Raw genomic sequence first — 24396 nt, forward strand, 5'->3', positions numbered from 1 at the left:
TCATAGAGGTTTTCTTTTCCCTACTTCAAAGTCTGTACTTCTGAAGCACTGTTACCAGAGTTTCAATGCAATATGAGCTTTTAAGAAATTAACTATGGCAGAAGAATCATGTTCAGAGTCAGTGTCCACTGTTCTTAAATTTTTCTGAAAATATGAGAAGCATCACGTGAGAACCTATCAATTGTGACATGCCCCAACTTGCCTATCTTATTCATCTTCACATGCCAGAGAGTACCTGATGCCAAAGGCTCCTTAGGAAGTAGCTGTTAAGCTGTGTTGAGTATTTCAACAATGTATCTTTTCCCCTAGTATTCAGATTCTCAAAATGGCAGTTTAAAACCACAAATAAATTAAGGACTCCTCCTGCCTCATTTCTTCTCATTCAAGCTATTATCAGTCTACCTTCTGTTAGATGAGTGGCTCCCAAAATCTGTTCTATGAAATATTGGTTATCAAAGAATAGGGGAGTGGGTTCTATCCTGAAAATATGTGAATACTTGTCTTTGAAGCAGTAATCTATTTTCAGTTCTAGAACTTCTCAGTTTAATATGGATACATACATTGTGTGTATTATGGAGAGTGCAAAATTACTTCATTTGCATCCAACTCTTTGTGAACTCACAGACAGCAGCCCACCGGGTTCCTCTGTCATGGGATTTCCCAGGCAAGAATACTGGAGTGGGGTGCCATTTCCTACTCCAGGGGATCTTCCCAACCCAAGGACCAAACCTGTGTCTCATGTCTCCTGCACTGGCAAGCAGGTTCCTTTCCACTAGAGTCACCTGGGAAGCCCATGTACTATGGTAGAGAGATAAAAATGTATATAATACATCTGGACTTAAATGATTTCAGAATAGTTTTTAATTATACTACTGTATTGGACTCCCATACCTTTTCACACATTGAACATGAAATATCAAAAAATTACAAGGCTTTCAGTTTTGTTTCAAATATTTTCCTGTAGGCAACCAACCAGTCCATCCTAAAGGAGATGAGTCCTGGGTGTTCACTGGAAGGACTGATGTTGAAGCTGAAACTCCAATACTTTGGCCACCTCATGCGAAGAGTTGACTCATTGGAAAAGACCCTAATGCTGGCAAGGATTGGAGGCAGGAGGAGAAGGGGACGACAGAGGATGAGACGGTTGGATAGCATCACCGACTCGATGGACATGGGTTGGGTCAACTCCAGGAGTTGGTGATGGACAGAGAGGCCTGGCATGCTGCAATTCATGGGATCGCAAAGAGTCGGACACGACTGAGTGACTGACCTGAACTGAACTGAACTGAACCAGCATATATTAGTCTTTTTGATTGCATAGTCTTTTTGAACATAGATAAGGGACATCTGTAACATGATTACTTCATAAAATAAGAATTTTAACAATGTACTTTTCACATGGAAATTCTAAAGTTTTAAGAATAATATATCTACAAATTTTTGAATCTTTATTTTGACCTTATTTTTGAGAAAAGCATTACCTTTTACTTGTCCGTATTGAACTATACACTGTGTCTCCTCCATTCCATTTTGTTTACCAAACATTAAGCCCTCAATGCACCCCATCCATGGGTCTGGAAATCAGTCACATAAAGATGAATATAATAGGTCTCTGTTCTAACAGAGCCCTTGTCTCATTTGGGAGAGAAAAATATAATAACAATAACTCAAAACAGAGGTCGCTGACATGAGAAAGATGTACCCACTTACAAACTAAGGACATGTCTGCCTTGGATAGTCGGAGACAGCTTCAAAGAGGAAAGCCTTCAAAGAATGAGTTTACCAAGCATCACAGGACAGTAGACTGAGGTGTATAACACATCCAAAGAGAGAAACTCCATTTGCTGAGACATGGAAAAAATATAGATGTTGAGAAGATTAAAGTGATTAGGCAAACTAGACCATGACTTGCTTGTCAAACTAATTTCACTGAGAATTTTCCAAAAGCAAATATTACAGATCGGGGGGGGGGGGGTCAAATTCTCCATCTTTTGCCTCCAAATTACTACCATACTTGGGAGTATTTGTGTGAGTAGACTTGGACTGAATTTCTGCACGTGCTCAGTGCTTCTCGGAAAAGTTTAGACAGCTCTGGGGCTGGTCCCTTGAGAGATTAAGACGACCTGCACAAGGCAGTAAGTGATTCTGTGATGTATTGTATAATTAATGCTTACTGAAAAAGAAAGGGTAACATCCAAATCCTTCTCTACCCATACCTAATATTGACAACAGAGTAAAAGAAGATGCAATCCACTACTCAAAGTACTACTTCCTCACCTCTGCAAATTTAAGCAATACGTGGTTACCTATTCTGAATTTGTCATCTGCCTGGAACCCAGTGAAAAACTGCCATGATTAAAAACCCTCCTCTAAGCTTCCCTGGTAGCTCAGTTGGTAAAGAATCTGCCTTCAATGCAGGAGACCTGGGTTCAATTCCTCGGCTGGGAAGATCCTCTGGAGAAGGAAATGGCAACCCACCCCAGTATTCTTGCCTGGAGAATCCCATGGACAGAGGAGCCTGGCGGGCTACAGTCTATGGGGTCACAAGAGCTGGATGTGACTGAGCGACTAAGTACACAAGCTCCCCTTTTCCATGACCCCGTTGCAATTAACCCTTTATATATTTAATCTTTCCACCAATCTAAAATGTTAGGCATATGCTTTAAGGATATACTTTTCATGATCTCTCCCGCTATGTTTGGCCTGAGTTCCGCCTCCCTTTTCAGAACACCACCATCTTAAAAGTAGACACTGAAGAGAATGAAGGCTGTATGTTGCTTACCATTTTGTCCTCAGGAATTAGGGTACCACTTAATGCATGCTAAAGAGTTGAAAAGCATTATATGGATACATAGATGGATGAATGAACAAGTGGATGGGAGGAAGAAAGTCAAGGAAATGGATAAAATGACAAGTAGAAAGAAATGAAAGAAGAAAGAAAAGACACATGGAAAGAGGAGCAGAAAGAAGAGTTCACTTGTGTCAATAATTTCATCCACATTAGTTAGGATTCTAAATTGAGTAACAAAGACTCAGTGCAGACTAGCCTAAACAAAAGGGTCAATTACTGGTTTCTGTAGCTCCCAAATACCCAACGATACAGTGCAAGGAGCTAGACAAAGAGTAGCAGGACACAAGACCTTAGAAGACAGAACTTAGAGGCCTCCACTCTACAGATCTTTCCCAGTCTCCTGTTCATCCACTTGTCTGGGTACCTGAGGTTACTCTAACCTTATGGACATCAGTCACCTTCCTTGATAGAGAGCTCCTCATCCTCACATCCATACTTTGAGGGTCCTTTTTACAGTTTGGCCTGCGTCTTTTCTAATCCCTTTGTCCAGAGGAAGAGACAACTGTGAAATAGTTAAACTTGGGACACTGGCCCATGAATTCTGATCAGAATTGCTACTATATCTGTTATAAAAAAAATAGAGCTATAAGCATATAGCTATAAATTATGCACTTGCATTTTGGACTACCAATGTTACTTTGTTTTTGAATTATGCAAAGATAGCACAGACATTAAATATCAGACTAATAGTTAATAAAAAAGAATAAGATTTTAGAATCAGCTTTGAACAAATATTGAGGTTTAATAACAACCTTTGCTGTGTCTGAATAATATACAATTTCTGCCCCACCCATGTCACGGTGTGACATGAGGATCCAATAAGATGAAGTACATAAATATACATAATAAACGTATGAAATGCAGTGACCATTGTAGTTGGCAATTCTCCTATTTTTAGTATTAATTATTAAGAAACAGAGCAAGAATGTCAAAGAAACCATGTATAGCCTTGTGATTTCTAATGAAGATTTCCCTCTGATCTTTGATAAAATAATTATTACTTATTTAATTTTTAAAATAACTGTGTTCTTTCCAGAACCAATATACATTTTTTCACTGCCTCTTACCTAATAACTAAGACCATGGATGCAGATGCATTCTTTTTTCTCTAGTATTTCTTACATAACTGTGTTCGTGTTAAAGAAAGGATATTGTGAGGTGATTTATCCAATAAAGCAGAAAACAAAAGGATAAGTAAGATCATTTTAAAAGTAGGAAGCAAATATAATTGGCCCACCCACTCCAAACATACCACATGGGGAAAAAATCAAGTCTGAACCTCTACTATCTTGTCGAGTAAACAATTTTAAATTTTACAAAACAATTCTATTAAACACAACTGAGATACATAGAAACACATGAATTGTACCAAAGCAGGGAAGAAAGGGAAGAGAGGTACACGATTACGTTGGGGAACAGACAGACAGAATGTGCTGGTCAGAAGGCAGCGAGATTTAGAGGAGCATCAGTGAAAGGACACGTTGCCGGCAACGACCTTGAGCAGCAAGTTCTGACTAGAGGGTATCCGGGTGCCTTCCTGGAAGAGGCAGAAGTTCAGCGAGACGTAAAAAGACAAGTAGAACTTTGACAGCTAAGGAACTGGAAAGGAAGGGGCATCCTTGACAAAGGAAGGTGTATACAAGGCAGAGAGCCAGGATCAAACACTGGGTAAACAGCAAGTGACAAATAGCAAGAGCATCAAGAACATGAAATCATGGTTAGAAAAACTGAAAAGTTAACTACGCAAGATTCTCAATGTCAGCATTATAGCTATCTATCCAATAATACAGTTAGCGATAAAATGTAGATAATAAAACTGGAATTCACTAGAATACTTAGGATATTTACAACTTTGTTAATTAATTATTATTATGTTGGCCTCCGAAAATAAGTATATCTAGCTACTCTATTCATATGTTCGTATAATTCTAATATGTAACACACAAAGAATATCCATTATTTTAATTGCTTATTTTTAAATATTTCCCTTATAATTCAATTGTATGATTTGCACTCCTTTGAAGGGAAATAATGCATTTATATATTACCTTTGTCAAGGCCATGCTGAAAACCACCCTTTGCCATAAAAAGATATCTTTACTAATGGCATATAATCAAGCAGGCACTTCATTAGTCGTTAAAACTTACTGCAAATATTCAACAGCTATGTAGCAATTGCAAAGAAAACAATGAAATTGATTTCAAACTGTAATGCCTGTGATTTGTCTCATAAAACACAGAAAAAAAATTTTCCGCAAAAAGAAAGACATGCAATGAAGGTTTTATTATCATTTGATTTACAAATGTTTAAAATATAGTTTTTAATATCTAGCATTCACGATGCTAAGTTTTCCTAAATGAAGTTAGTGTTTTAATAAGCTTTGCTGCTTGTTATTAACATATTCACAGATGAGTTCTTTTTTTTTCTCAACAATGAATAATATGTAGACTGAATCCATATAAAATTGACATCATCTTACCATTTTCACCTACAAAATGGTAATTTTTTATATTTAACTTAAAAACATAGAATAGCAGAATCTTAAAATTAGGAAAACAGTCTAAGAGATCTAGCAGATTCTTTGGCTAGACTCATAAAAAACCCCCTCTGGTATGAAACTGCAATCATTTGCTATCTGCTGTTGAAATGTTTGAAATAAACTTAAAATAATATATGAATGGGAGCAAAAAGAAGCAGTCAACACAGAATAAACCCAATACTCAAATGGATCTTTTTCCTTATTCATTCACCTTATAAATAAAAGTAAAAGGGAAAAAAAAGAAATAAAGGAAAGGAAAAAAGAAAAACAAATCTCAAGCAAATATCTTACCTCACAACAGTAAAGGTGCCTGAACATTATTTAGAATTGTTTTAAATGACCAGATAAGGGTATAAGGGTTTACCATTTGGACTAAATATACAATGCATTTCTTTCTCTAATTCAAACAAAAGGAACTAAAATTAGCATCTCTAAATAACACGTTTTCATCTAAATAGATTGAAAAAAATCAAGTGAATTACTCAAATCTAGCAAAGGAAGCCACTAAGAAAACATATTTTAATGCTCTTTAGCCTGCAACCTATCCAGGAAGAGAGAAATCAGATAAAAGATAACCTTGAGCTAACAAGGTTATAAGGGATTCTTTCAAAATGAGAGATTTTTCAAAATGAGTCAGTCCTATGTCTCCAAGTCGGGCAGAACAAAAAGGGCACAGAGGGAAGCCTGCCTTTCTAGATCCACTCAAACTCCAAAATTCAGTAAATACACAAGAATATTGGTGACTCGACAATCAATTGAACCTTTCTGCACTCTTTTCCCAATAAAAGAATTTACTTTACTCTGCCACCTCTTAATTCATAGCAGTTTTACCAACATGAAGATACTCACTTTTAAACTTTAACTTTTTGAAGTAAGAAATGAAGGTATTTCAGGAAAGAAAAAACCTAAGAAATCTTGATTTGACCCACTAACCATACAAATGAGGAAAGCAAACTTGAGGTAAAGTGAGATGTTCAAAATCCCACAGCCTTTGGGAGTAAGAACAGTCTCCCAATGCTTGGTTCAAGAACTCCTGGCTTTGTGATGACCTGACAAGTTAGGACACCATCCTCCTTGTTGTGACTTGGTCGTTTCAGCCATAAAACGGGTGGTGCATGTGCCTGAGCATGTATCTGTGCGGAGCTTAGGCAGGCATTAGGACAGTTAAGACTCAATTTTTCACTGATTAATTAATCACTCCTAAATGGTCAGTAATCCTTTTTAAGTCTAAGATCTTTCCCATAAATTAAACTTCCTAATGCCACAGGATTATCTGCAATTGGGTAACCAAATACAAATCACGTTATTATCATGGAACCACCAAAGTAAAATTGCTAAAATAAACAAACTGATAATTCTCTAGCATTCGATGTATGCACTAGATGAGAAGGAAAAAAGACAGAGAACTTTGTTCAAATTATAAACACGGTTAGGTAGAAAAAAAATCAAAAACATGATTTGATATCTGCTGTTAAGAACAGAGACATCTGATCGCTAAATACAAAAAAAAACATAAAATAATGCTTGTAGGACTAAGGTGTGTTCCAAAATGCACATTTTGGTAATAGAATCTAACTTAGGAAATAAATAAATGTCATAAAAAGCAAAGATTTACAGCTGAATAAATATGTGAAGGAAGACAAACAAATACATTGTATACTATATTTAGCTATTCAAATAATGAATTTCAAGTAGTTAACTTTCCTACTTTAAAAAACTGTGCAGTTTTCAAATGCACTGATAAATGAGATTTAATAATAAATGCTATTTGCAAATTAATTTTGAGGACCAATTATTACATTGAAAATAACCATAAGTATCTTATGGTTCAATGTCAAATACATTGCTATTGCCTTCTGTAAATTTTATTTCCATAAATTATAATTTCATAACTCATAAGGAAAAGGAATCCTAGTTAGGATCAACATCAAAAATATTGTACAATTTCTCTACAGAAAAATATATTTGTATATTGCAAACATATATTTAAGTAAAATGGTACATACCTCCAAATGTGTTATTCATCTCAAGTTCAATTGCACATCACCTACAAATAAAGAAATGGGTTTTAGAATAAAGCATAAATCTAGACTTAAAAAAAATAAATCATCAGTTGCATTCCAGAGGTATCACTGGTGCTGGAAGAAAGTCTCAGTGGCATGTTATGGTAGAAAAACTTTCTCAGTCAATTACAGAGAACTTGATTTTACCAAGATACTCCTTAAACTGTACAGTAAGTTATCCTGATGAGCAAGGATACTGTCACAGTGAATCCATAAAAAAAGGCCAACAGGATGATCTATATCTAAATATCTGAAAAAAAACAAAGACACTGATACTGCAAAGATACTGATACTGTGATATGTTTAAATAAGTAAAGTTAAGCATCTGATTTTCATATTAAAGTCAAAACTGTACCATTTGAAACTAAAGAATAAACTAAAGATGGTTAAGAGCAACTATATTCATTTCTTATAATAACTACCATGAAAACAATCCCCTTATCCCTTTCTTTAAAAATCACTGCCAAATTTTTTGACCAGAATACATTGTACAAAAATTCAAACCTAACTCAAGTAGGACAATCTGTGCAACAATTATAACAATTTAAAATAGTATGAAGGCTGTCCAAGACTTACAAATCCACTTTTTTCATCCTCAAAAATCATACACTACACCTTTCTAAACTTAAACTCCAGGTGGTTCTGATAATAATTTAGACTTGAAACAAACTTACATTTCTTTCAGTTCTAAATTGTATCTTCATGCTTCCTTTTCTGAGCTCTAGATCTACTTAGCAAACTGACTATGTGAAACCTCTACTTGGATACCCTAAAGGAATCTCAAACTCAACTTGCCTGAAAACAAGTACATGACTCCCTGTACCAACCTCTTTTCCCATGAAATGGCCTACTTTTACTGTTGATAGCACGAATTTTTAGATTGGTTTCCTGGCATATCTACTGGCACAACTGTATACAGTTTAGTTAAAGTAGATGAAATAGGAACAGCACTTAACGTCTATATTCCAGCACAGGCTGCAAGGCCTCCTCCACAGCGGCCACTTAAAACCCAAATGCTGAGTGGTGGTATGCAACAGTTAATGACTGAATTGTCCCAAGAACATGTACAATACTAGATGCTCCTGTTACTTCTCAATCATTACAATTTAAAATCACATGACAGCATTTCACTAAAAACTAGTTCTCCAGTCAGCATAGTCACCATTGATGCATCACATGATTATCATATAGAGACAGGAGAAAGGACTTTGCAATTTGCACTGGAAAGATTTATTATACAAAGATTCAAAATGTTAGGGGAAGCACACTGACTGTAACCACCCACCCTGGCCAGGCACCATAGTAACCATTTGCATGAGTTGTTTTAGGACAGGAGGTCCTGGTCAAGGAACACAGAACTAATAAGCCACCACCAACCAGAAGAGTTCGGGAAAGGTCAAAAGGAGACACCACATGTCCGACCACCTCCCAGAATCCTTCTTTCTGGCATCCATCTTGGCTGAACAAGGCGTGCACCACCAGGAAGTCAGAATGACTGGCTAAAGACAACCCGGAAACTAATTCCATCACCATAAAGCCTGAGATTGCCAGCCACGTGGCAGAGCTGTTCTCCTGGGTTCGCTTACCCTCCTGCTCTCTGCCCGGGTGCCCTTTCCCAATAAAAACTCTTGCTTTGTCAGCACATGCGTCTCCTCAGACAATTCATTTCCGAGTGTTAGACAAGAGCCCGGTTTCGGGCCCTGGAAGGGGTCCCCCTTCCTGCAACAAAAATACAGATAAACAACGCTATGACTTTTTTAAGTTAGAAAAATAAAACAATATGGGAGAGTTTAATTTCTTCAAAATTTTGACAAATTTTGGGTTTCCTTGGTGACGCAATGGATAAGAACACAAGCTCAATCCATGGTCCGAGAAGATTCCACATGCCGCAGGGCAATTAAGCCCATGCCCCACAGCTACTGAGTCTGCACACTCTAGTCCTGTGCTCTGCAATGAGAGAAGCCACTGCAATGACAATCTCCACACACCAGAATGAAGGGTAGCCTCAACTTGCTGCAATGAGAGACAGTCCATGCAAAGCAATGAAGACCCAGTGCAGTCAGAAATAAGTAAATACAAATTTTGACAAACTTCTAAAATATGTTTACTATAGCATTTTGAAACACAGCCTAAGATATTCCTTTCCGAAATAGGTATCTGGGATTCTCTAGGACCACATCAAAGTTAGCTTTCATATTAATAAACTGCTTAATTGAAATAGCTTTCATATTATCCTGCTATATACATCTCTTCACACCTGGATAAACGTATAAATGGATAATGTTAGCACATCATTAAATCACATGCAATTCAAAATAATCATTCGATTCAAGCTCTATTCAAAAGAGAAATGGGACAGGGGAAAAGAAATCATTTTGTTTCTGAAATATACAGACTTTTGGGTATTCTTCGCCACTCTGTTCTTTTGTTAGTTCTGAGTGAGCGCTAAGACAAGAGATCTTATCAAGGCCACAGATTAGCCAAAATAAATGAGAACTCAATTTCCCCAAATACCTATGGCCTTTTCCCATTGAAAAATAAATTCAGAGCAATACTACTCAAAGCAAGTGAACAAGCTTTATCAAAGTTTCAAGCAACAAGAAAGACAAGTATCTAGTTTCCACTTAGCATAAACTTGGATCTTGTAATGGAGGTAATAATGAAATGCAGTGGAATGCTTCTTTGGTGGAGAGAGGAATGCTAAGTAAGCAAGAGAATAGAAGAGAAAAAAAAAAGACAAAAGCAGTATGGTCTTTGTGAAGATCACACTGATAAAATGATCAAACTTTACTTAGAGTAACTGATGAAGATTAAAATATAATTCCTTTATGGCAAAGGCAATCAACAATGCATTTGCCTCAAGCTAAAGAAAACTGTATGCCTTCCTTACTCTAGGAGTTTTACCCAGTATTGTTAGCTCTGTAAGAGGACGTTTAATGAATTTTCCTATCAGATATTATCAGCAGGATTTCCTGCCAAAGATTTCTTGGTCCAGCATCTGGAAAAAAGTCACTTCTATAACTAGTTCTGTATATAAACAAGGTAAGCAGAGAAACTCCACAAGCTGATGAAGTTTGTTAGTCTCAGCTAGATGCAATAAAGACCTCTTAATAGATATTATTGATTCTGTTGTAGGTTGTCATTTCAGAATCTAAAGCTACCTGGCAAATTCTCATCTGAAAATAAGGAAAACCTACTAGATGCCTAAATGAGGAAGAAGTCATATGGAATTACAGGCATGGGTGGAAATACTGCCAATGCTAATTATATCAGGTCAATTTTCCAGGAACTGCTCTTGTTTGCTTTTCTTCCACCTTTTGCTGTGTTTTCACTTCTCATAAAAAAGACCATGAATACTTTGGAGAAAGGAGAACTCACTGGCCTCAAACCAAGGAGTCTGGATGGACTTTTCCATTAAATATCTTGAAAGTCATTTCTCTAACGAGCTTCTTCATATGCAAAATTAGAAGGGTGAGCTAGATGAGCATCACGTCTCTGCAAGAGAAAATAACTATCATATCCAGGATGATTCTATCATACTGCTGCTTTGTCAGAAGGTTTATTAGAGAGAACAGTCAAACAAACACCCAGAAAATAGTCTGAAGATTCTCAACATATTCCATTTCCCACATCATCCACACCTGTCCTCAATCAGCACAGATAATGCTAAAGAGGAATTATTCAAAGTCAAGTACTACATACTGAATTGTATCTGCTTCGTTCAGAAAGGCTGTCTATATGGTAGTACATATAGTCATGAGGGAGAATGCAGAATATATCACAAGACTGAAAGGGAAGAAAAAAAGGAGGCAAAAGCTTTTTAATCGACCACTTAAAAGGTTATGTAGAGGCCACAAGGTGAAGGTATGAAGTATGTTTCTAGTGGAGAATGCTGTCTACTGACAAGGAAACACTCGATATTCTTATGATTTTATTGAGTGAAGAGTCTATAGTGCATTTCAGTCCTGGATCAGTTAAGAATCTGGTATGTAAAAATAAAAGCCCATCAATTCTTAGCATTCCTTTGGGGTTTCTGTGGGTATATGTTTAATAACTGTCATATCTCCAAACAGTTCAGTCTGACCCCCATTTAGTTTAAAAATATAATGATAGTAGCCAGAGTTACCAGCCATGCTTCGATGGTTTAAATGCTCCTAACTGTACCCCATTAACCAATTTTTTAGTATGCAAACAGATTTATATTTGAAAGGCTCAAACATCCTCAGGAAACTGATTAGGGCACTTCATAAAAGCAGAATCTATTTGCCAAGGTCAAAAAGCTCCTGAATCTCTTCCTCAATTTGATTTTTTTTATGACTTTATACACCCAAAGTTGTCTCATTTAAGTCCTGTTAATCCCTTGGCAGGGCTGTTTTGAGATATGGATGGGAGGATGATTGGAGAAGGAAATGGCAACCCTTTCACTTTCACTTTTCAATAACTTGGCAGAGCTGTTTTGAAATATGGATGGGAGGATGATATGCAAAGGGTGTCAAGGGTGTGGTCTCAACTATAACAAATACTTTCACACTTTATGTTTTACATCTATTGAATTAGCAAAGATCAAAAGATTTACACTATGTTGATAAGTGTGCTGTAACAGTTATTCACAACATTTTCAATGGGTGTATTCATTGATACAAATTCTGTGGAGGATTATTTACCAGTATCTATTAAAAGCAAAAAGACTTCTTTGGGGGGACTCGGGAATGCCTCCTCTAGAAATACAAAAGTCTAGAAAAACACAGTCATTGAAGCACTTCTTTACAGGTTGTAATAGCTACCTAATAGGGTTGTTGTAAAGAACAAAATTGGCCTTTTATTGGTGTTAGTAGTTTGCAGATGTGTGTAGTCACTCAGTCGTGTCTGACTCTTTGAGATCTCATGAATTGCAGCCTGCCAGGCTCCTCTGTCCATGGGATTTCCCAGACAAGAACCCTGGAGTGGGCTGCCATTTCCTCCTCCAGGGCATCTTTCCACCTAGGGATAAAACCCACGTCTCCTGTAGCTCCTGCATTGGCAAGCAAATTCTTTACCACTGAGCCACCTGGAAAGCCCTGGTGTTGGTGGTAAGCACTGATAAAATTTAGCATGTAATTATTATTAGACGGTGGTACAAATCTTTTTTTTTAATACTACAGAATTTCAGAGAAGTAGAGCATAGCCTCATCTTCATTATAGTAAAAATAAGCATATGTGTGTACTACACATACCTGTACCTAGAACATGGAATTTACATTCTTTCTGGTAAAACACCTACTTTTGCTTCATTGACTACACTACAGCCTTTGTGTAGAGCACAACAAACTGGAAAATTCTTAAAGAGATGGCAATACCAGACTACCTTACCTGTCTCCTGAGAAACCTGTATGCAGGTCAAGAAGCAACAGCTAGAACTGGACATGGAACAACAAACTGGTTCAAAATTGGAAAGGAGTACATCAAGGCTGTATATTGTCACCTGGCTTATTTAACTTCTATGAAGAGTATATCATGTGAAATGCCAGACTGAATAAAGCTCAAGCTGGAATCAAGATTGCAGGGAGAAATAGCAATAACCTCAGATATGCAGATGGCACCACCCTAATGGCAGAAAGCGAAGAGGAACTAAAGAACCTCTTGAGGGAGGTGAAAGAGGAGAGTGGAAAAGCTGGCTTAAAACTCAACTTTCAAAAAATGAAGATTATGGCATCCCATCCCATCCCATCACTTCATGGAAAACAGATGGGGGAGAATGGAAACTGAGAGACTTTATTTTCTTGGGTTCCAAAATCACTGCAGATGACCACTGCAGCCATGAAATTAAAAGATGCTTGTTCCTTGGAAGAAAAGCTATGACAAACCTAGACAGCATATTAAAAAGCAGATACATCACCTTGCTGACAAAGGTCCATCTAGTCAAAGCTATGATTTTTCCAGTAGTCATGTATGGATGTGTGAGTTGGACCATAAAGAAGCCTGAGTCCCTTTGATGCAAGAATTGATGCTTTTGAATTGAGGTGCTGGAGAAGATTCTTGAGAGACCCTTGGACAGCAAGGAGATCAAATCAGTCAATCCTAAAGGAAATCAATTCTGAATATTAATTTGGAAGGACTGATGTTGAAGCTGAAGCTCCAATACTTTGGCCACCTGATGCAAAGAGCTAATTCACTGGAAAAAACCCTGATGCTAGGAAAGATTGAGGGAAAGAGGAGAATTGGGTAACAGAGGATAAGATGGTTGGATGGCATCACTGACTCAATGGACATGAGTCTGAGCAAGCCCTGGGAAATAGTGAAGGACAGGGAAGCCTGGAATGCTGCAGTCCATGGGGTCGCAGAGAGTCGGACACAACTGAGCAACTGAACAACAACAAAATCCTGCCAATTGGCTAAATTTCTTTACAAAGAAGTATAGTTTATGTATAATAATATGTGTTAATTTCACAGGAATGTTTCACACTGAAATAATAAATGTCTAAAAGATCAGAGAAAAACACAAAAACCTTGTAATTTGGATCAAAATTATCATTATCTTATTAGAACGTAATTGAGTTGAAGAGTAGTTTAAACATTTTCTGGGTTTTTCTTTTCTGTAGCTAAATGACATTCTAACCATTATCAACCATTCACTTTAGCTGAATGACAAAGAGAAAATATGTGAAGTAAAAGTATATTCATTTGACATTAATCCAAAATAACCAATTTGTTTCTTATGAGCCTGAGCTGTTGCTGAGGTGGATTTGTTTAATTAGAGCAGCAACTTTTCCTCAGGAATCTTCTAATTTTCTTCCAATCACTGGAGTCATGTTTATGTATTTCCTTGCACAGATATACTGCTTCCTCAGACAACTCTTGAGAATAGAACTCCTTATCAGATGATTGAATATCAAACAGTGAGATGACAAGCCAGCTATGTTAAAAATATGAAAAGGCATTTAAATTTAAACATAAAGGAGATCACATGAATGAAAAAATAGAGGGAATGCAGAAGAATGAATTAGGAAAACTCCTTCCCTTCCCTTTCTCTCAAGAGCTTTTCCATACCTAAGCAGGAAAGTTGGGTTGTGCTATCCAGTATGGTACCAATATTTAGAGCTGGGCTATCCAATATGGTACCACTAGCCATGTATGACTACTGAGGGCTTGTAAGGTAGCTAGCAAGAAATGAAGAGATGGTGCAAAAAAATGAGTGTAATGTATCTTACTCAAAATTGTTTCAATACTGGTAAATGTGTATATATTTTGAGAACAATATATATATATATATATAATTTCACCTGTTTCATTATACTTTTTATTGTGACTTCTAGAAAAATTGAAATTAGATTTTTGGCTCATTGTGTATTTCCATTGGATGGGACAGAACTGAAACATCATTATCTATGACATACGTATGTGCCAGGGTTCCGTTTTGTGTACTTAGCTTCGATGTTTCCAGTAGCTAAGTCTGTCTCTAAAAGGGAAGAACCCATATATCTGTACAACTGCATCTTCACTGGGCTTGGGAAAACTGGTTACTCCCATTATATGGGTCCAGCTTTTCCTCCTCAAAACAAGGTTCTACCCAACACAGTGCTGCAGTCAAAAAGCTTGAGTTTCCAGCTAGGTTACCTGGGTAAATCACTGAAATGCTCTAGAGTTCCTGTCTCAGGGACAAAATGTCTGCCTCTCTAGCTATCAGCTAGACTGCTGCGAAAGTCATTTAAGTCATTTAGTTTTATCTCAATAAATGGCGTACTGAACAACGAACCCTTTGCAATCCATCTAAATTGCAGCAGAAATACTGCATCTCTGCTGCCAGTCACACTGCTGTTTACAACAGGTGGCAACTGATTTGTTCATTCCTAAGTCATAACTTGGACTTTTCCATAATGTTTCTTTTTCAAAGCAAGTGAATGGGGCATGGATCTCTGATAAAGTGTATAATGATGATCACAGTATTAGAACTATGAGTAAAGAAACTGTAGATTAAAAACAGATTCAAATTCCATGATTACGTATTCTGTTAACAACTGACTCTTTCATACACCCATGCATTCACGCAAACATTTGGAGCACACCCTACTAGCACAGCATGAAAACAATCAGGCTTTGGAGTCAGAGATACCTGAATGTTAATTTTAGCCACTTCAAGTGTTCTAGGTGTGTGTGTGTGGGTGCTAGTCATTCAGTCGTGTCCGACTCTTTGCAACCCCATGGACTGTAGTCCACCAGGCTCCTCTGTCCATGAAATTCTTCAGGCAAGAATACTGGAGTGGGTTGCCACTTCCTGCTCCTCAAGTGTTCTATACAGCCCTGTAAACCCCGTAATGTTGGAATAAACTATTAAGACCAGAAGATTTTTAGGCAATTAAATGAGGTATTAGTTGTAAAACAATTAGCATATTTTCTGGCAGAAGTTTAGCTAAAATAATATTTATTATTATGTACTTACTCTTCTCAATACTGAAGGTACTATAAGAGACAGGCTCTGCCTTCAAGGCATTATTTAGATTATCATCCATCAGCTATATTTAAGAAAGTCTATAAGAATGGCTTTTTTAAGAACCCTGGTAACTAAATAGTATGAAATAGTAAATCTCAGGCTATTATCCTGATTTAGCACCGTGTAAGGACAACCTTAACCCTCAGAAGGTCCTTTCAATAAGCCTAAGGAATTTTGCACATTAAAATACAGTTCACCATGTTTCACTTGTTCTTTCAAAACTGTAATTCAGCAAACTCTTGAGGAAAAAATGATTCCCTCTTCTACCATGCTTAAAGTTACCCTAAATACTTTGTTAAATAGATTTCCTCTTAAGACATTTTTTAATAACACACAAAACTGATCATCATCACATCCTAATCAATAATCACTTATCATGATCCTCTAGTTCAGGAAGGGAGGTGAGATATCAATGATGGAAAACAAGGAACCTCTTGTCTCCTTCCATAAACTTAGCTATGTAAACTCTTGCCATGAACAGCCATCATCTTTCCCATTTTTCTGTACTAAACGAGAGAGCAGTAAGATTTCCACAGAAAGGCCCTATGGGCAATTCCGCAAGACTACTGTACTAGAGTTCTCAAAATAAAAGTTGTACCAACTTGTAATCGTTTTTATACAGAGTAGGAGCCACACTGACACAGAAAAGTGATTCTGCCATCTACGATGAAAACAGATTATGAGCCTCCCTTCTGTAGATAGCTACAATATCACATCTCAGACGCTCCACACGTTGGAATGACTACTTTTTTTTATTGTGTCTTTCTTTCTTTTTGTGCTGGGTCTTTGTTTCTGTGTGTGGGCCTTCTCTAGTTGCAGCAAGTGACGGCTACTCTCCAGTTACAGAGGCTTCTCTAGTTGTCGAGCACATGCTCTAGGGCATCTGGGCTTCAGGAAGTGCGGTTTCTGGGCTCTAGGGCACAGGCTCGGGAGCTGCAGCACACGGGGTTAGCTGTCCCACGCCATGTGGGACCCTCCCGGATCAGGGATGGAACCCATGTCTTCTGCCATTGGCGGGCCGATTCTTTACCACTGAGCCACCAGGGAAGCCCCTGGAATGACTGCTTTTAAATCAACCAAATACTGTCCAATAACTATTAACTGATAACAGAAGACAAAACCCCATTTTCAAAAGACTTAACATGTTATTTTTAATTAGGTCTAAATTCTAAGCATTCATATATGTTTTCATATATACTTCAAGTTGTTATAGTTCAAGACTACCCTCAAAACCCAAGTAAAATGACTTAACAATCAGAGCCTCAGTATCTTGAGCTGTAAAATGGAGACACTTGTATCTAAACCGCAGTCCTATTAGAAATTACAGTCTTATTACTACTATTGGCTAGGGCAGGGGTCTGCTAACTTTTTCGTAAAGATCTAGAGGATAAATATTTTCAGCTTTGCAGACCATAAAATCTGTATCAGAGCTACTCAATTCTGTTGATGTAACATGAAATCAGTATAAACACTACAAACACAGATGAGTGGGGCTGTGTGCCATTAAACCTTATTTATGGACACTGACATTTGAATGTCATGATTTTCATATCATGAATTACTATTCTTTTGTATTTTTCCAACCATCTACAAATTAAAACAACAACAAAAAACTTGCTTAGTAAGTGGAAGACATATAAAGAAGTAGATAACTGAATTTGATCACCTGGCCATAGATTGCCAACCCCTTGGCCAGAAGACTCAGATCCAAACTCAAGTAAATTGATTATGTATTTAACTGGGCAAAATGTTTTTGTAAAAACTCACTTGTAACAAATTGAAAATGCTTTTCTCTATATACAAAACCATGGTACTTTAATTTGCTTAACTTTAAATTCTGTTTAACACTTTTTTTCAGGGAAAAAAAGAAACTTTTCACTATTTAATCACCTCCCACTTTATAGGTCTTTTAGTAGTATTTTCTAACATAGAAAGTTCAACTATGGTACTTCAAAAGATTGCAAACAAATTTATTTACAGTACTTGTTAAACATACTGCTTATTTTCCTTACTAAATTAACTGTGGTTTGTGAAACAAACAAATGAATCCAACAACACAAGATGCAAAAACAATTTCAATAAGTAGGTCTTCATTTACTATTTAATCTCCTTTCTGCCACTGAGTTAAAAACATCTGCCAGGAAGAGGTGCAAACACTATATTTCTCCAGTTACATAATGTTAATTATAATGGAATTACACCACAAATAAAATCTTAATCATGTTGGCCACTCTTCTCTGTGTTCTTATTACTTACTCAGACTCCCAATCCATTAAATCTGTTGTGCTGCCTTATTAAAAAGGGCAGAATTGCAGGGAGAGAGAAGATGAATTTGATTTGGTCAAAAGGTCAAGGCATAATAATTTACTTGAATAAGTACAGTGGGGCATCATCTTTTCATCCCTTTATATCTTGTGCTTTCAATGCTGAATTATATTAATAATGAACAAAAGACAGTGAATATCAATGGCAGTTATCCTTAGATGATCAAGCAAACAGACAACACCATTTTAGTATTAGTTGACTTTAGTGTTAGCTGTTCTCCTGACATTAAGTTAGAGTTTACAGAGATTTAACAATCATTCCTAATCCATCATTATCTTGTAATCCAATTTATTTATCTTATTGAACCTAATTACAATGACAAGTAAAATTTTTAGGGATACAAAGATTAGTATTCTAAGACAGAAAAGTTCGAAAGTGGTCAGAATAGGTTTCTGTTTTGTTTTCTGAGTCATGGCATCACAGTAGCCCCCAAACATTGAACACATTATCCACATTACATGGATGCACATGCCTACACATAGTTAAATACAAAGGTAGTGACAGAAGGCAGTATAAAGCAGGGATTAGGAGCACATACTTATAGAACCGGACTGACCAGTTTTGTAAACTCAGCCATTTATATATGTGTGTGACCTTAAATAATTCACTTATTTTATGCCTGAGTTTCTTTGTATGCAAAATGGGAAAAAAAGAACAGCTTTTGGGTTTCCCTGATAGCTCAGTTGGTAAAGAATCTGCCTGCAACACAGGAGACCCTGGTTCAATTCCTGGGTCGGGAAGATCCCCTGGAGAAGGGATGGGCTACCCACACCAGTATTCTTGGGCTTCCCTTGTGGTTCAGCTGGTAAAGAATCCACCTGCAATGACAGAGACCTGGGTTCAATCCCTAGGTTGGGAAGATCCTCTGAAGAAGGGAAAGACTACCCACTCCAATATTCTGGCCCTAGAGAATTCCATGGACTGTGTAGTCCATGAGGTTGCAAAGAGTTGGACATAACTGAACAACTTTCACTTCACTTTTCACAGAATGTTAGAATGATTAGAAAAATATGCATAAAGTTTTTATTACATTATCTGACATAAAGTAAGAACATGTAAATGTTTGCCAAATAAAGCAATGGCTAAAAATGTATTTTCCATTGAATAATATTCTACATTACTCCTTCTTTATAATACTTGAATTCTAATAGGTCATTACTATAAAGCTTTTCTTAGACCTCCCTAAGAAAAACAAGACATAAGAACAGTCCCTCTGTAATAAACATTTGTCAATGATACATTTGATACAGGAATCTAAGTGTTATTTGGCTCAAATACCACCAATGTCTGACACAACTGATGAAACAAAATTACAGGGAACAGGGCCCTTACTTCAAAAGCACCTAATAATGAAGAAGCCTTTAACCAGCTGTACGGACTTGAGTCCCCTATACTAATCCCGAAAATCAGCCACTTCACTGGCTCCTGCTCTGTACATAAAGTGTTTGCTCTCAGTTCCATAAGTTCTTTTATTCTAGATATCCCTATGACCTGTCTCCAAAATTCCAGGTCCTCATCAATAAACTTGACAAGATTCTTAACTGAGCCCCATTTAGCAGCACATCACTTTGCTAACTACCATAGGGAATGTCAAGACACAAAGGAGGCAGGCACAAACCATCAAGGAGATTAAAATCTATTTAGACAAACAAAACATTACAAAGGTGGACAACAATGGCAACATGAAACCAACGGAAAGGAAGTAAGAACTCAGAAGGCAAGCATAGGTGCACTGCTTTAGTGTCCTTACAACATTCTCACCAGTACAGTAATTCGTTCTGTGCCCCCAATCCACCGTTGATCAGCAAGTGAAAAAAAAAAAAAAAAAACAACTACCATCTTGATATTACAGATAAAACAGAGTCTCAGGAAATCTAAGTAACTTGCTCAAGGTCTTAAAATTAGACATAAACCCATAGTGCAGAACCTAGATCTTCATGCTCACATTCATGATTTTAAACTACGGCACTCCGTTTCCTTAAAGGAGAGACCCACAGGATTCGAGCACTCTGTGATCACTCGCCAGAGAGAGGGGATGAGCCAGTTCATGATGAGTGGTCAGAAGAGAGCATCTGACAGAAGAGGGGAAGGTCACCGCAAATGGAAAATGGCATCAGTTCAACAAGGTATAGAAAAAGTTCAGGTTAATGGCTTTATAGAAAGTGTTTGGAAAGGAAATCTGTGTTGACAAGAACAGGAAAGTCATCAGCTACTATTCTGCACTTCCTATTGGCTGTGCAAAAGATGGCGGAGAAGGACCGGAATTTTAAAGCAACTGTGTTGAGCATTATCAAGTTAAATTCCAACTCCAGCAGTACTAATACCCTTCTATCTCTTTATCTCGAGACTAATATGACCTACACACTACACACTCAGTCAATCTGATTAACTTGGGATCCCCAAACCAATTGCTACCCCATACTGAGTGATGGGGGACAATTAGGCAAACCTTAAGATATATGGTACACTTAGGATGTTAGAAGCACTGCACTAAAATCTTTCAGATTATTTCATTTATTCTTCAAAATAACCACAGCAGCTGTGTCAGGGTCCTCAAGACTCCCCCTAAAATTAAAGGCTTGCTAGTTTCAGCATGTAAGCTTCACTTGTGTGTAAGATTTATGACAATGGTGTAGTAGGAAAACAAAGATAGGTAATCAAGAAAAAAACCACAGGCAGAGTCTGGAGTAATCCAAATGCCAAGCTTCCTTCTGCTCTCTCCCAAGGAAGTGGTCACAGAGAGTGTACACTTTCCCAGCAATGACGATGCATCAATACGTCTGCAATCTTTCTATCCAGAGAAGCTGATTAGAGACTCAATGTGGGCACTGAGAATTAGTTTTGTTTGTAGGAGGGCTGGCCACATAGGTACTCTCTGCTAGAACTACCTAAATTCCATACAACTGAAAGAAAGCAGATATTCAACATACTCCAAATTATTTGTACAGGCAGCTTATATATACTGAGCTACTCTTACCAATTACAAAAATTCGTATTATTATTAGCCAAAGGTCAATCTCACATGCATGCCTCTTAGGATAGTAGTCTTAGGTCTAACATATCAACCGTTTCCTACACAGAGGAAATTATTATTATTTCATGCAGATGAAGTAACTAAATTACAGATAGCATCACTGTCAAGCAGGAGTCAGTCTCAGTGTCGTACACTGTGAAATTAACTTGAGTTTTCCACTCAAAATACCAACTGGAGGAGTATCTATTTACTGGTTGTTCATCCCCTATTGGCTAAGGTTCTCAGGAGGTATTAACCCTTCATTATTACACCCCTGTAGTAGGAAATGACAACCCACTCCAGTATCCGTGCCTGGAAAACTTCACGAACCGAGGAGCCTGGCAGACCCCAGTCCTTGGGGTTGTAAAGAGTCACACATGACTGAGCGCTACACTGCACTGCATATTAGAGAAATCTTAGGGCACAAAGCAAGAATCCCTGAAGCAGAACACAACCTGGTTTTGCAACAAGGATGGGAGCCAAAATTTGCACCCAGAGAATCACAGATGGGGCATAGAAAGTATCAATAGCCTGTATTAGACCCCAGGCTAATATCTACCATACCTGAGTCCTAATCCTTATGCCATACCTGAGTCATCATGGTGGATTCTATCAAATTCCCTCATAATGGATTAGAAGTCCCTAAGTAGCTGTCTTTTCTTTTTCTTTTTTTTCTTTTTGGGCTCCAAAATCACTGCAGATGGTGACTGCAGCCATGAAACTAAAAGACACTTGCTCCTTGGAAGAAAAGTTATGACCAACCTAGACGCATATTAAAAAGCAGAGACATTACTTTGCCAACAAATTTCCATCAAGTCAAAGCTATGGTTTTTCCAGTAGTCATGATGTGAGAGTTGGACTATAAAGAAAGCTGAGGGCCAAAGAATTGATGCTTTTGAACTGTGGTGCTGGAGAAGACTCTTGAGAGTCCCTTGAACTGCAAGGAGATCCAACCAATCCATTCTAAGGGAGACTAATCCTGAGTGTTCATTGGAAGGACTGATGCTGAAGCTAAACTCCAACACTTACACCACCTGATGTGAAGAACTGACTTCTTGGAAAAGACCCTGATGCTGGGAAAGATTGCAGGTGGGAAAAGAAGGGGACAACAGAGGATGAGATGGTTAGATGGCATCACCAACTTGATGGACATGAGTCTGAGTAAGCGCCAGGAGCTGGTGATGGACAGGGAAACCTGCTGTGCTGCAGTCCATGGGGTTGCAAAGAGTTAGACACAACTGAGCAACTGAACTGAACTGAAGTAACTTTCTTTACTGTCTGAGCCACAAGGGAAGAGGAATAAACAGTACAGACCAATGTGACAGTGCTAACTTCAGTTTGTCTGGCAAGGAGGATGATAAGAGTAAAAATCAGTCTTAAAAATTCCATGCATCTCAGCTCAGCTTTCTTTACAGAAAGCCTATATGAGGTCAGCAACTGTTGATACAAATACAAAGCTAATATAAATAAATAAATAAAATTTTAAGTTTTGTAGAAAGCCTGACTCTGACTCAGTTTGGTTTCTGCTCAACACTTCAGGAGACATGAAGGTTTTATTTACATATTTGAAGAACTACTGATTAATAAAAGTAATATTTTTCAAGGGTTAGAAAATTACTACCACCGAGTTTTAGAATATTCATCCCCCCACCAAAGAAACTAAGTAAGTTCACTCCCGTATTGCTATTCAAAGTCATTCCCAATCCCCCTCCTTCTAACCCCTAGCAATCACCAACATATTTTTTGTCATTATGAACTTGCCTATTCAGAAACTTCATATAAGTGGAATCATACAGTATATGGCCCTTTGTGACTGGTTTCTTTTATGTAGCATAATGTTTACAAGGTTAATCCATGTTATAGCATGTATCAGTAATTCATTTATTTTTATTTACAAATAATATTCTATCACATGAATATTACATACTTATTTATCTGCATATCAGTTGATGAAAATTTAGGATGAATCCACATTTTAATGACTAATGCCCCTTTGAACAGTGTGGCTTTATGTTCTCATTTCTCTTGAGTAAATTCTTAGGGGTTAAATTTCTGGGTCAAATGATAACCTTTATGTTTAATAGTGAGGTACAGCCAAACAGTTTTCCAAAAAGCTATGTTATTTTACAATCCTATCAGTAGTGTATGAGAGTTCGGATTTTTCCACTTTTTCATCAACACTTGTTACTGGCAAATACAAATATTTGAAGGCCAGTTACTTTCAGGACATCAATGGTTTGACTAAGAAACTTCCTCATTATTTGCATTCAATATTCATAAATACATATTTAGGAGAATACCTTCTCTTGGAGTTGACAGTTACAAATGCCTGCAGACTACAAAAATGACATGCCCTCTAATAGTTGTTATCACAGTGGGAAAACAAAAACAGCCTCACCTACACATAACAGGTGGCAGACAGTGGTAAGTTTTCACAGTAATTCCAAATGGAAAGATCAAACCCAAGAAGGTATGATTTGAGGATTACTGGGGCTTCCCTGGTAGCTCAGAAGTTAAAGCGTCTGCCTGCAATACGGGAGACCTGGGTTCGATCCCTGGGTCGGGAAGATCCCCTGGAGAAGGAAATGGCAACCCACTCCAGTATTCTTGCCTGGAGAATCCCATGGAGCCTGGTAGGCTACAGTCCACGGGGTCGCAAAGAGTCAGACACGACTGAGCGACTTCACTTCACTTAATCAGAGTAGCATTTGAGTGGGAGTAGAAGAACCTAACAAAAGAGAAAGGTAGATGTCATGAACTGAAGGTTTGCAACCCCCAAGTTCATGTGGTGACGCCTTACCACCAACGTCATGGCATTTGGAGGCGGAGCCTTTGGAAGGTAATTAAGTTTAGATTAAGTCATGTGGGTAGGGCTTTCCACAATGGGATCTGTGTCCTCATAACAACAGACAGACCCCAAACCTAGCCTTCAACATGTAAAGAACACAGGAAGAAGGTGGCAATCTGCAAGCAAAAGGGTTCTCATCTGAAACCCCATCTCTTGACACTCTAGTCTTTGACTGCTCAGCCTCTGTAATTCTGACAAATAAATACCTGCTCAAGCAACTCAGTATATGGTATTTTGTATGGCAGCTTGCTCTAAAACAATAGCATACCAGATGCAGGAAACATTATGA

General features: G+C 37.6%; 1 protein-coding gene across 2 annotated transcripts in view; it reads right to left on the reverse strand.

Annotated features, from left to right (window-relative positions):
* The window catches only part of CNTN4 (contactin 4), a 975314-nt gene that overhangs the window by 830612 nt on the left and 120306 nt on the right, over window positions 1–24396 (reverse strand). For both annotated transcript variants that reach the window (XM_043886604.1, XM_043886603.1), the window contains exon 2: window positions 7398–7438. The gene's annotated coding sequence lies outside the window, so the exon portion shown is untranslated. The remainder of the gene's footprint in view (window positions 1–7397; window positions 7439–24396) is intronic.

Source organism: Cervus elaphus, chromosome 24 (assembly GCF_910594005.1).
Source record: "Cervus elaphus chromosome 24, mCerEla1.1, whole genome shotgun sequence".
NCBI classification, from domain to species: domain Eukaryota; kingdom Metazoa; phylum Chordata; class Mammalia; order Artiodactyla; family Cervidae; genus Cervus; species Cervus elaphus.